The sequence below is a fragment of the Triturus cristatus genome, chromosome 2_1, assembly GCF_964204655.1.
Source record: "Triturus cristatus chromosome 2_1, aTriCri1.1, whole genome shotgun sequence".
In the NCBI taxonomy this organism is placed as follows: domain Eukaryota; kingdom Metazoa; phylum Chordata; class Amphibia; order Caudata; family Salamandridae; genus Triturus; species Triturus cristatus.
In genome coordinates, this window is record NC_140581.1 from 898,173,599 (window position 1) to 898,186,357 (window position 12,759).

The 12,759-nt window shown below is 47.2% G+C and overlaps 1 protein-coding gene across 1 annotated transcript in view; it reads left to right on the forward strand.

Annotated features, from left to right (window-relative positions):
* AGTPBP1 (ATP/GTP binding carboxypeptidase 1) overlaps window positions 1–12,759 on the forward strand; it is a 1,256,713-nt gene that overhangs the window by 303,483 nt on the left and 940,471 nt on the right. The window lies entirely within an intron of this gene.

Sequence of the window (12,759 nt, forward strand, 5' to 3'; positions counted from 1 at the left end):
TACCCTAAGCATGACTTCTCGATGGCGTATTCCACCTCTGACACAAACTTATCGATAACAGTGGCAACCACTGCTGATGCGCTTCTTTTCTGGAACTACTTTCACATAGACTGCTGCCCACAAGCCTCGTGTCATGCTGATTGCTCTTCCTAGTCTTCCTTCGGCTGGTGTATCCACACAGTGCTGGGTGTCAAACTGTTCTGGGCTTCTGGTCTGTCACACCTCGGCACAGCCTTCATCCCTCTCTCAGTAGCTGGCTGACTTCACTGTGCTTCAGGCCTGAGGCTCTGCTTCTTTCAGCAGTTCCAAACTTCAGATGATGTCCCCTCACCTGTGGCTGTCAGACAGACACCAGCTGTTGTTGTGCAGTAGACCCTCTAAGTACTCTGGAGAACTCCCTTCCTAGGCAGAAGAGAACTTGTCAATGGAACAACAAGTGGCTCAGTGGCTCCCATTTTTACACTGGCTAAGTAGATAGGGGATGTGAATTTTTAGAACGAGTTTGGGTTGGTTCTCTTATCTGTCTTCGCCACACTGTTTTACAGACTTAGCTAGTGTGCATAATGACAGCAGAGTAGTCCCCAATCTGAGGTACTCGCCACAGAAGCACAAAAAGGTTTCAACTTTCTGCATCTAACTCATCAACAGCCACACTGACAGTGATTAAGAAGGAGACAACAGGCTGGCCTCATGTATAGGACTCTTTTTACCCTGACCAACAGAAATTATAGTCCCACCATTCACCACTACAAGCTACCAAGCTACAGAATGACTACTCAGAAGCCTCTCTCAGCAAAAACTTCCATTGTCTGGTGGGGGAAAACTCGCCCCATCTTGTTCACAGGAACAGACCAGGGGGTTCAAAAATGAAACCTGTGGGCCGCCATTATTCTGGCTTACTCATAAACACTGTATGCACCACACAAGCCACATACAGGCACACCCATAATATGCACTTGGGATGTTAGCACAAGGATCTTAATTAGTGCTTAGAATTCAAACTTTACATGAGTGGACCAGTAAGCTTCCACTCCATTGACACAGATAAAAAGGTCTGGTCACAACTACTGATTCACCAAATACAGTATACTGCCACCACTGTTCTATGTGTTAAACCCATGGCAGGAACAGTAGTCCACTGGCAGTCAAATGCTGATATGCTTGGTGCAGCCTCCATGTCACAGAACCCCACTCATGTGAAAGGACAGATGTAGGCATTTACACACATACTAAACTAGCATGACGCTGGACCTCAAATTAAAAACCATACTCGCTGTCGGGCTCTCAGGCCAGTGGAGCAGATCTACACAATGCCGAGCATATTACTCCTGTCTAAGCAGATTTCTGTAGTTTTTCAATTTTGAGAGTTTGTGTATTCATTGTAAATTCCTTAAATTATTTGTTGGTTTGGTATAGGATGATTATGCTGTGTGATATGATGCTAGTGGTTTAGATCTCCTTATAGATTGCTTGGATCTATTCTTACTTCTATTTTGCTAATACAATTGTCTTACGGCTTGTACTTCTTTTGTAAAACTGTGCGTTTGTTTGAAAACAAACTTAAGGATTGTGCCAGATCGCTGCTAGCCCAAAGTGCGCCATCTGAATGGACCCCTAATCTTACAGAGTTAAAAAATGTGTGTGCAACCTCAGAACATGAGAACCCTGATCACCCAAAGAAATCGTAGTAACAGATCTAGAACCCTTTTGTTTGGACTCTCATGCATATCGAAAAAAATACACAAGGAGTGCTCAGCAAGGCGTTTCAATATTTATTGAAGCATTGTGATTCTTGTATAAAATACGTGTGCTGCGTTTATCAGTAGAAGTGCATAATAAGCATTATGAGAACAGTGAAAAGAAGAAATGATTCCACCATTGTGCTATAACAGTGAGTATATAGACGCATATACGTACTGTGTATAGTGTACTCCTGCCTAGCGCTACCTACCCTAGTCTTGCTTAGGGTGAATGTTCAAGGTGTCATGACAGTGTGCCTATGAAGTACAAATATAAGCAATGCCAATTCAGACAATGTTATCCTGCATTGTCACACACGCAAATGTACGTCAAAAGTCATTGTGTGTAAAAGAGAAGGCAACTTAAGACACATGAGCATGTAAAAAGTAGTGTTCCTTACCGGGTTTATCCTGACCATGTGACACATTCAGCTGTTTCCTTTTTTTGCATTTAAGTTCTTTGTTGATTTTTTTTTAATAAACTTCTTCGGTACATACAATCCTTATATATCCTCTAGTTCTCCTAATCTAAGACATAACATTCAGCTGTTTCATTGGACAATGATATCCAGTTTCTTGAACGTTTGGTAGAGACACAACTGAAGTTGGTCCTATATCTTGGATCATCGCTGAAGATGCTTGGTATGTTGCTTACCTGTACTCCATGGGGATTGTTTAAGCTTTCAACCTCTCTAGAAGGACATTGTCGTGCGTTTTCCTTAATTGTATTTGTCACTTTGTGATTCTGTCTATTGATGATGGCTGCTATAGGACCTGTAATTAGTAAGGGCAGTCTTTCTAGTAGCTTATTTACTTGCTGATTGGATTCATTGAAGCCACACCATCCTGGATTTCCCTGGGTCTCTACTGTTTAGAAATGTCTGAGTTTGTTAATGTTCCATGGGTGCCAGCCGACCTTGGACATAAATAGTGCTGACATTCCCTATTGAAGCTCTCCCATCAAAAAATAAATTCCACAGTGTCTAGTTTGTGGATCTCTGCCTAAACCCTTTGAAGATTGATGCACGTCTGGATTTTCCACACTCAGGATGCCCCAAGGACCACAGCTGTGAGTCATGTCTTGGCAATATCTTTTATTTTTTCTTGGTCAGTCAAAGAGTACAGTGTTCACAATATAGATATACATAATTTCAGAATACTGTACAGAGTAGGGTCATCACATTAACATGCAGTCTTGGCAATATCTTCCAGTTCATTCTACTGGACAGTCATGGAGAGCGTGGCAGGCTCTGTAATGGAGCAAATGAAACCCTAGTTTGCAAAGATGTTGAAAATATATAGTTTTGTAGGTTTCCATACAGCCCAGGGGTTATACTTGCGACCAAAAGACATATACCTTAAACCTGCATTCTGCTTTCTTTCGGTTGCTTTCCACAATGTACTTCACCTAATTTATCCCACGTAAACATCCCTTACCCCACAGAAAACACATACATGTGTGGTACCACCACGCCCAGGAGTCCAATTACACAGATGGGAGTCTAGCTCTGGCAGGGATATGTTTGTGCTCAAGGGAGACTGAAGGCAATTACCATGTTAAGGAAATAAAATGCAAGAAATCTGACAAACCTCATGTTTAGCGTGTTCTGTTGGCCAGCCACTCAGGGCAGTGAAGATCTGCCTTGCACCAGTCGACTCCTTAGGTTGTACAGACTTAGAAAGTATATAGATAGTCCCTATACTTTCCACCTAGTTCTGAGTTTGATAGCAGTCATCCAGTGAACTGTGCACAGTAAAGTGTTTCAGGTACAATATTGTAATCTGTGGTAATATTGCATATTTGATTGTGCAGACTAAATTCCACAGGAAAAAAATCACATATTTGGTTTTGCTAGACTATCGGCATTCAGTACAACATTTTCTCCATTAGCATTCTGAGGTTTAAGTTAGTCCATTTGGCAACTGCAGCAAAATATTGAACGATTCAAACAATATATGTATATATGAAAGATGAAAATATCTCAGATTGTAATGAGATATTGTTGTGGGATTTGCACCAATACACACCCCAACATGTATTAAAAAAACATGCATTTTGTATAGTACAAAGATAGCAAAGAGGAACATTTGTTTGAACAATCTAAAACTGATTTCAAATAAAACATTTTTTTTTAAAAAAGCTCCTGCCCCTAGGTGCGCAAAGATCCTGGCAGTGACCATGTTAATAGTGTGGTCCTTGTTCCATTCCAAATGTGCGGGCACAATGCCACGTAGTGGGCAGTCCTGGAAGCTGCACTTGCACTAAACTGTAGTGAGGCCAAAGAAACATGCACAGCTCTTCCATACTCCAGACAACCCCTCAAACATCCCTTTGTAAGTAACCCCCTTTAACATTTTGTCTTTCTTCTGGAACCGTTCTGATTTTGCAACGGGGCACTTGACTTTCGTTTAAGCATTCAGAAATGCTGTGGTTTTATTGTGTTATCTTTTCATATTCATTCCACACCGTGGCCTTACTTTCTTCTTAGGGTTCAGGCCAACTTGTTTCCTTTCGAAATGGCAGAAAGCGTTTCACCCTGCACTAGGTTTCTTTGCATTAATAAGTAAACTATTACCCAGAATGAAACAGTCCATGTTCTCGGTATATTGTGGACTTGAAATATATACTTTCCCTTTGATTGACAGAATATCATTGAGAAAACACTATTGCACCCCTTATTATGAAATAAAATCTTGAGTTGGATACAATTTGTATGTTGTGAGGTAGCCAAAAGATTTCTAGCAAATTGTCTTATTGAATGAGCCTATGTTTTATTTTTATTATGCTTCTTACTAATCACCATAAAGGGCTATGTAACCTTTGTGTTCGGATTTGCAAAATTAGTTTAAAAATATTTTTTGCTTCTGTTATTGTTAAGGAAATGGCTATTTATGCCCTTACGTAAGTGGGAAATCACAGTGGCAGCTAAAATAGCATGGCTAAATGCTTGTGACGGTAGATTTCTGGTCATGTAATTACCTAGAAGCTTTCAGGGGTGGGGGTTCTTCCTTTGGGGTAGTGATTAGTCGTTTGTGGCTTGTTCAAACGTGTATATTAATGTAAATACTAACTTTCTTTGAGGCAAAAGTTAGTCATTCAATTATTTTTATAAGAGGATACATTTCAAAATGAGAACTAATCAATAACATTTGTAGAAATATTAAAGTACTTTGGACGGTTAAAGAGAAACCTGCTCTTTTCAGAATATTCTTGTTAAGGTGTCTATTTAACCATGTTCTAAAATGTAAGTGATTCAGTTGCCAATCTTGTAGCCACATCCAGCAGTTTAACCTTCTGTTATGGTTACGTTTTTCATTTTTACTGATTAATACAGAGAAAACCATCTATTTGTCGCTCTTTGTTTTTATATTTGGAGAAATACAAGACATCGATATTTTTTTTTTTTTTTTAAATTTTTTATTGTGCAGAGAAAAAGGGTACAAGCACGGGCCTACAACCTCCTGGGCCGGCCGCTAGTATGCAGAAATGATCAAGCAGTGCCAAAACAATGGCTGGCCCGCAGGGGCTCCGCTAAATGACAGGAGATCAAGCTGCACCTACAGGAAGTCAGGATACACCCTTTTAACATAAATATCAACAAAAGTAAAGAAAAGAAAAAAAAACAAGGCGAGAAACATTGAAGGGCGTCTAATCATAGCAGAGGAACTCCACACAGGACCACCCGAAGGTGGTCGATAAAAAGGGGGGTCTGAGAGGGAGGGGGGGGGCCACGGGCAAACCAAATCTATACTCAGATGAACTAATTAAGCAAGGAACCGTCAAGGATCAGGGGGACAAGGCAACATCAGACGTATCCACCAGGGGGGGGGAACAGATAGTCCCTCGATACACATTCCACTGACCCCAGATTCTACCCCACGCCCCGGGTTTACCACGAGCCACATACACCGTCTTCTCCCTGAACATGCACCAGTCCATGTTCTCCTTCCATACGGACACGGTGGGAGGCCGTTGGGAACCCCAAAGCTGCGCAATATCTCTCTTTGCTATCATGTTCCCAAGGGCCGCCCACCGAGCCTGGGCCGCATTATAGTCATTGGGCTCCCACACATTCAGAACACATCGGCGCACCTCCGGCAGCAGAGCGACCCCAGTGACTCGTTTCATAACATCATGCACCTGGCGCCAATATTCCGCCACCTCGCGGCACTCCCAGAGGACGTGGAGAAAGGTGGCACTGAGCCCGCAGCCACGCTTACAGAGCCCGTCGTCAGAAAACCCTATCGAGACCAAACGGGGATCCGTCACATAGACACGATGGAGAATCTTAAGCTGGACCAGACGGAGACGGGCCGGGATGGCAACCTCCTTAGGGGACGACAGCGCGGACTGCCAGTCCTCGTCGTCCAACTCAACCCCATCTCCCGTCCACGCCTCCCGAAGACGCACCAAGAGGTCAGCCCGATTATTTATTAGTTTTTTATAAATCAGGGAGATAGTACTGTCGGGGACGTGTCCGTCGAGTATACGGTCCTCGAGAGGTGAAGAAACCGGGACTGTGGTCCCCTCCCCAAAGACCGAGAGTAGGGCGTGCCGAACCTGGGCATAGCGGAAGAACTCCCTTTCACTAAGCTCGTACTCGCTCTGAAGCGCCGCAAAGGATTTAACCGCGCCTTTAACTCAGAGGTCCCCCACTCTGCTAATGCCGATCGTATCCCAGTGCTCAAAGCCTTTCGTTGTCCAGAGGCTTCCCAGGCGCTCTGAGGCGAACAGAGGAGTAGCACACGTCAACCGCTCACTCCAGCCCACAGCTACATTCGCCGCCTTCCACACACGTACCGCAATCCTAGTAGGGCCCGTGAGGGTCCTCCCGGCAGATCGGGAGTAAAGCGCTCTGTTATAGTTACCGCCGGGAAGCAGGAATTTATCCATCTCATAAGCCGGGTTCGAGCCAGGAGCGTACATAGCATGGTTAATGGCAGACAGCTGGGAGGCCCAATAGTACCTTCTGATGTCAGGGAGCGCGATGCCCCCGTCATACCAGGGAAGAGTCAGCTTTGCCAAAGCGATACGCGCACGACCGTCCCAAACCAGTCTCCTCTGCAAACTCTCCACCTCCCTAAAGTAGGCCGCCGGAATGATATCGAAGGAGTTCTGGAGTGCGTAAAGAAATCTGGGAAGGGACATCATTTTAAACAGTGCTGCGCGACCAAGTGGAGACAAGGGCAACGTACACCACCGAGCCGTATCCGCCCTCAAACGCCGGAGGGGAGACAGGAGATTCTGCTCGTAGCGGACCGCCGGATCCAACGAAACGTATACCCCCAAGTATTTAAAGCCGGATTGAGATGTTTGGATCGGAAGCCGCGGCGGCAGGAGAGGAAGGCCACCGGAGATAGGAAACACGCAAGATTTGGACCAGTTAATTATCAAACCCGAGTTTCTCCCGAAGGAAGTAAGGACATCAAAAAGCACATTGAGCGACTCCCGCGGCGAGGTGAGGTACAGCAGAATATCATCCGCGTACAACGAGACCCGATCCTCGAAGCCCGGGGCCCACCGGATCCCTCTGATCGAGGGCTCCCAGCGGAGCCAGGCAGCGAGCGGTTCCAAGGCGAGAGCAAAGAGCAGAGGGGACAACGGGCACCCCTGCCTAGTGCCCCTCCCGAGAGCGAAGGGCCGAGAAACCCGCCCATTAACAACAACCTGAGCCATTGGACCAGCATAGAGGAGCTTCACCCAACTAATAAATCCCTCCCCTAAGCCAAATTTCGCCAATACGGCCCAAAGGAATGGCCACTCGATGGTATCAAAGGCCATCGTGGCGTCTAAGGAAACCAATATGGCCGGTTCAGAGAAGTACTCCGCCCTAGCGAGGACGCCATGTAGACGCCGCAAGTTGAGAGCGGTATTACGATGAGGGATAAAGCCGCATTGATCCGGATGTATCAAATCACATATAACTTTCAGCAAGCGATTAGCGAGGACCTTGGCAAGGATTTTCGGTTCGGCATTTAGTAGGGAAATAGGCCTATATGAGGCACAGCGGTCTCGTGTCTTACCGTCCTTGGGAATAACAACTATAGTAGCCAGACGCTGGTCGTCGGGAAGGGAACCCCGCTCGAGCGACTCCAGAAACATACGACGGAGGAAGGGCGCGATTTTATCCGGGCGTAGTTTATACAGTTCAATCGGCAGTCCGTTGGGGCCCATAGCCTTGCCCGAGCGAAGGGAACGAATCGCGGTAGCAATCTCGTCGACAGACAGAGAGGCATCCATCTGCTCACGGTCCTCGACGGATAGGCCGGGCAAGGCAATATCTCGCAGCAAGAGACGAGAGTTGTCCTCATCTCTATCAGACACCGGGGAGTACAACGCCCGGAGGTGGTCAGCAAAACACTCCACAATCTCACCAGGGTCCGTCACACACACTCCATCCGAAACCCGAAGCTCCGGGACCACACGATTCACTCTCTCCTTCTTATCCAACCAAGCAATCAGTTTACCCGCCTTGTCCCCGGCATCATACAACCTACCCTGTTGCTCCCTATACATGATCTTGGCAGCATCAGTGACAAGAGACTTATATTCAAACTGCTTCAAGCTGAGGGCATGAAGCCCATCCTGAGTGACCCCCGTCTCCAAAGCCGCCTCCAGCCCCGATATTTCAGTCTCCAGCTTCACCACCGCCTCATTCTTAACCCTCTTAGCCTCCACTATCTGGGATAGGGCATGCCCTCGGAGCACTGCTTTGAAGGCTTCCCACAGAGACACTGAGGACACCACCGACCCCTCATTCTCGAGAAAATACTGATCAATCGACTTAACAAGGCTATCACGAATCTTGGGGTCTCGCAAGTACCAGGGGTTAATAGGGGCGATCCGCCCAGCGGACCGCATCCCGGTGTCGAAAAGCAACCACAGTGGGGAATGATCAGAGATACCCCGGGCCAAGTGCTCCACCTCTCGAATCCGGGCAGTCTGGGCCGCGGGCATAAGAAAATAATCCAATCTGGAGAGACTCCCATGGGCCCCAGAGTGAAATGTATACTGACACTGTGTCGGATGCATTAACCTCCAACAATCCACCAGACCGAAGGTATCCAAGAGTCCGCCGAGCCACACCTGGGCAGCCGGGAGGGCCCTGGGCGGGTGGCGATCCAAATCACCCGAAACAACCGAATTAAAATCCCCACCCATAAGCAAAAGACTGTCAGGAAGCTCAAGCAGCATACGACCCAAGTCTGAGAAAGTGGAGTTCTGGAGGCCCGGGGGAACATAAACCGAAACCAAGGAAAGGGACTGTCCCTCCCACCTCCCAGTCAGAGCCACATAGCGCCCTCTATCGTCTAGGACAACCCTGGTGATCTCTAGCGGAAGTGAAGATCGCAGAAGAATGCCCACCCCTCTAGAGCCAGTGGTGAAACCGGAATGGGCCACAAGTCGGTATCCCCCCCCTGTTCATGGTATGACAAACATTACCCACCAGATGCGTCTCCTGTAAGAGTACCACATCAGGAGTCAAACGACGCAAATATTGCAGCACAACACCCCGTTTAATACGATCCCCCAATCCGTTGACGTTCCAGGACATCAGTCTCAACCCGTCCCCCCCCCCATCCCCTCCAGTAGATCAAGGGTCCCCCTGCAAATAGCGCAACACCAGAAACTGAAGCAGAGCCAATACCTTGCCTTGAAAACAAAAAACACAAATCCAAACAACCCCACCCACCTACCAACCCCCCCCCCCAAATTCAACTCCCCCCACCCTGCACCCCTGCGGTCCAGAAAACCACCCCAACTTGCAGTGTGCCTGTCGCCCTACAAACCCCATTCTACGAAAAGACCCCGGAGGAGGAAAGGGACCCGTCCCTGCCCGCCCCCAACACAGATCATAATTAAACAAAATGTACAAAAGAAGTAGAACCCAGCCGAACAAAACAAAATGTCAGAGTCAAGGACCAAAAGTCACTCCGAAGGAGGCCCACCACCCTCGGCACCACCAGAAGGCCCAGGCCGGTCACCCCGGTCCGGCAGAGAATCCAGCCAGTCACTCACAGTCGCAGGACAGTCAAAAAAGGTAGTCCAGTCTTCGTATTCCACTCGGAGCCTGGCAGGAAAAAGCATCGAGTACTTAAGACCCAGGTCCCGGAGACGGCGCTTCACCCCCTGGAAACCCATCCGCTGTTTCTGGACAAGTTGGGTGAAGTCCGGGAAAAAGTTAACGGATGAGTTCTCATATCGGACCGGGCCATGTACCCGTGAGGCCTGCAGAATCGCATCGCGGTCTCTGTAATGAAAAAGTTTTGCGACAATAGGCCTCGGGGGAGCTCCCGGTCGCGACCGACCGCCCGGGACTCGATGGGCCCGCTCCACGGCAAAGAACTTACTCAGGCCAGCGGGGGCAAGCTGTTTGAGGATGAGTTCCTCAACCACAAGATCCACCGGGCGATTGTCGGAGGTCTCTGGAACACCTATGACGCGGATGTTATTGCGTCGAGCCCGTCCCTCGAAGTCCTCCAGCCGCCGGGCCATCAGGTCGTTGGCCGACTTGAGGTCGCCGAGAGCAGTCTGCAGATCCGACACATCCGTACCAAGGGTGGACGTCCGCAAATCCAGCGATTGAACCCTCTCATTGGTCTTAGAGAGATCCGCCCGAATTAGCGTAACATCAATGGCCACCGTGTCGATTTTACGGGCCAAGGCCTCGTACTGCTTAGCGATGGTCTCCTTGATGCCATTAATGGCGCCCATGATGTCCTGCAGTGACAAATCCGGAGGGGATGACGGAACACCCCCAGCGTCATCCGGGAGAACACTGGCCGTCCCAGGGGACCCTTTACCATGAGTGTAGCGGTCCATGTTGTTGGTCTGGACCGGTCCCCCACGTAGGGATGTCTTGGTCTTACGCCTCTCGGGATCCCCTCTGCCTCCCATGTTGAACCACGCTCGCCGAAGGGGACCACCGAGGAAGCGTCAAAGTGGCACAGGCGAAGCCGACACGGGCCGTACCAGGGACCGCAATGTGGCGGTGCGAGAGGATCAAAGTCAATGGGCACACTGGTTTCAGGCGGAGGCAAAGGCACGAAGCGAAGGCCGAGTGAAAACCCAGCCGCACAAAGCCACTCCACTGTCCAGCCACTCAGAGATCCAAAAGTGAAACCGAAAGTGATGAGACGGCCGCTGGCGCAGCCCCGATGCCGTTGTTGTTCAACTATGCCCCGGCTCCACCGTTCACCTTCGCACCGGGCACAGCCATCAGTCGGGCCTCAAAAGTTCAAACCACCATAGATCAGGTCTCCCAGGTCCGATTTGGTTTCTGAAAAGAGTTTAAGGTTCAGCCAACGTTCATCTTCCAGAATCCGTCAACCAAGTCAGGATAAAGTCAGGATAAGTTCCGAGGAGCAGCGAGGGTCCGGGGAGCCCTGTGCTCACGCGACCATCTTGGATGCGTGCTAGGCTCCTCCTGACATCGATATTTTTAAGTGATATTTGAAGTTATCAGTCATGGCCAATAGGTGTTTAGACAGAGTGACGAAGAGGGGTGTTAAAATAAAAAAGGGGAAGCTTTCCTAATGAAGTTGGTGCATGTGAACTAAAATGTTAATTGTCATAGGGGTGTATTGTCTATGAGTGGTGCATTATATGTGGCCCACTATAACAGTAAAACCCACAAGGTATCGGATTGTAAATGTACTTTTATTGGTTAAATTAATGTGTAATTAAAGTTTCAGGTTAATTTTTTCGCAAAACACATAATAAATACAGATAAGGAGACCGAAAAATAAATATGTATAATTACAGACCGAGAAATATCTATGGTTTGTTCAGTTATGAAGACCAACTGTGCTGCAATGGAACACCTTAAGAACACATTTGACATGAGCATTCTTACAAGATTTGTTGCTGTTGCGACTCCAAACTCCTTCCCTGGCTTACGTTTTTTATCCAGATGCTGCTAGGCTATGCAGTGCTAAACTTGGATTCTTATTGGTTAAGGAAATATTTAACAAATGTATCTTTTGATTTCAGACAGTGTTTACGAAAACTGTAGTTAGTGTTATTTTTCCTTGTCTGCAGTCCGGTCTATTATTGCCTGAAATCCATTTATAATAATCGGGCTTGAAAAAAGCAAGTAGATTTTTTTTAAATGGAGACATAGACAAGCTGAGTTTTTTCATGATGTGAATGCCCCAATATGACGGTGAACGCATTCAGAGCTCGCAAACTGCACCGATGATTTAGCTTGTTGCACTCAGTGGTACGTGACTGTTTTATTTTGTATTTTCTTTATGTTTAAGCTTTCTCCTGGTCGCCTGACAGATTAACAACATCTTGAATGTCAACTGACACCAGGCCAGAACCGTGGAATGATTAGAGTTGTAAGGTCAACATTGAGGCAGTGCCAGTTGGCATCAAAGCCTGACTCCAGTCATGGCGGCAGCCTATAAATGGAGCAACCTTCTGTTGACCCTTGGTTCACGGTTTGTGATTTTGGCACAGTCGCAGAAATGTAAACAGTTGGCCTCAGACCACTTGCTCAAAATATTTTGCAACCTTTGTGTTGGCAACAGTTTTGAGACGTGGGCTCTTTTTGTAATTTCTACTTATCTTACATTTTGAATTCCCACAGATACCAAGTCTCTTGGATTGCCTGATGTACACGTCATGACTATATAAAGATATTAATTCAGCGAGGAAGAGTTAAAAGAGGGTGTGAGTGTGCTTCCAGATCACAATCACATGCTCTTCCCCACTTTGTTGCATATGCTCAATTCAGATTCGTTTTAATTCTTGAAGCTGGCCTCCATATAGTTAAATTGTGTTCGCTTGCATCAGTTTTCAGCATGATTTCTATTATTTTTCTTCATAAATAATGTTTAAATGTAGGAACCTGGGGTCACCAGGCCCTATAGGCGGTAGCGTGGCGCGAGCCGGTCGGGCAACCAGAGGGCGATGTGTTAAGCAACCATACACCACACGCTTCTCATGGACTAGGAACACACACAATAAGGGACGCCACACCGTTAAATTATGCAAATACTTCAAGTTTATCCA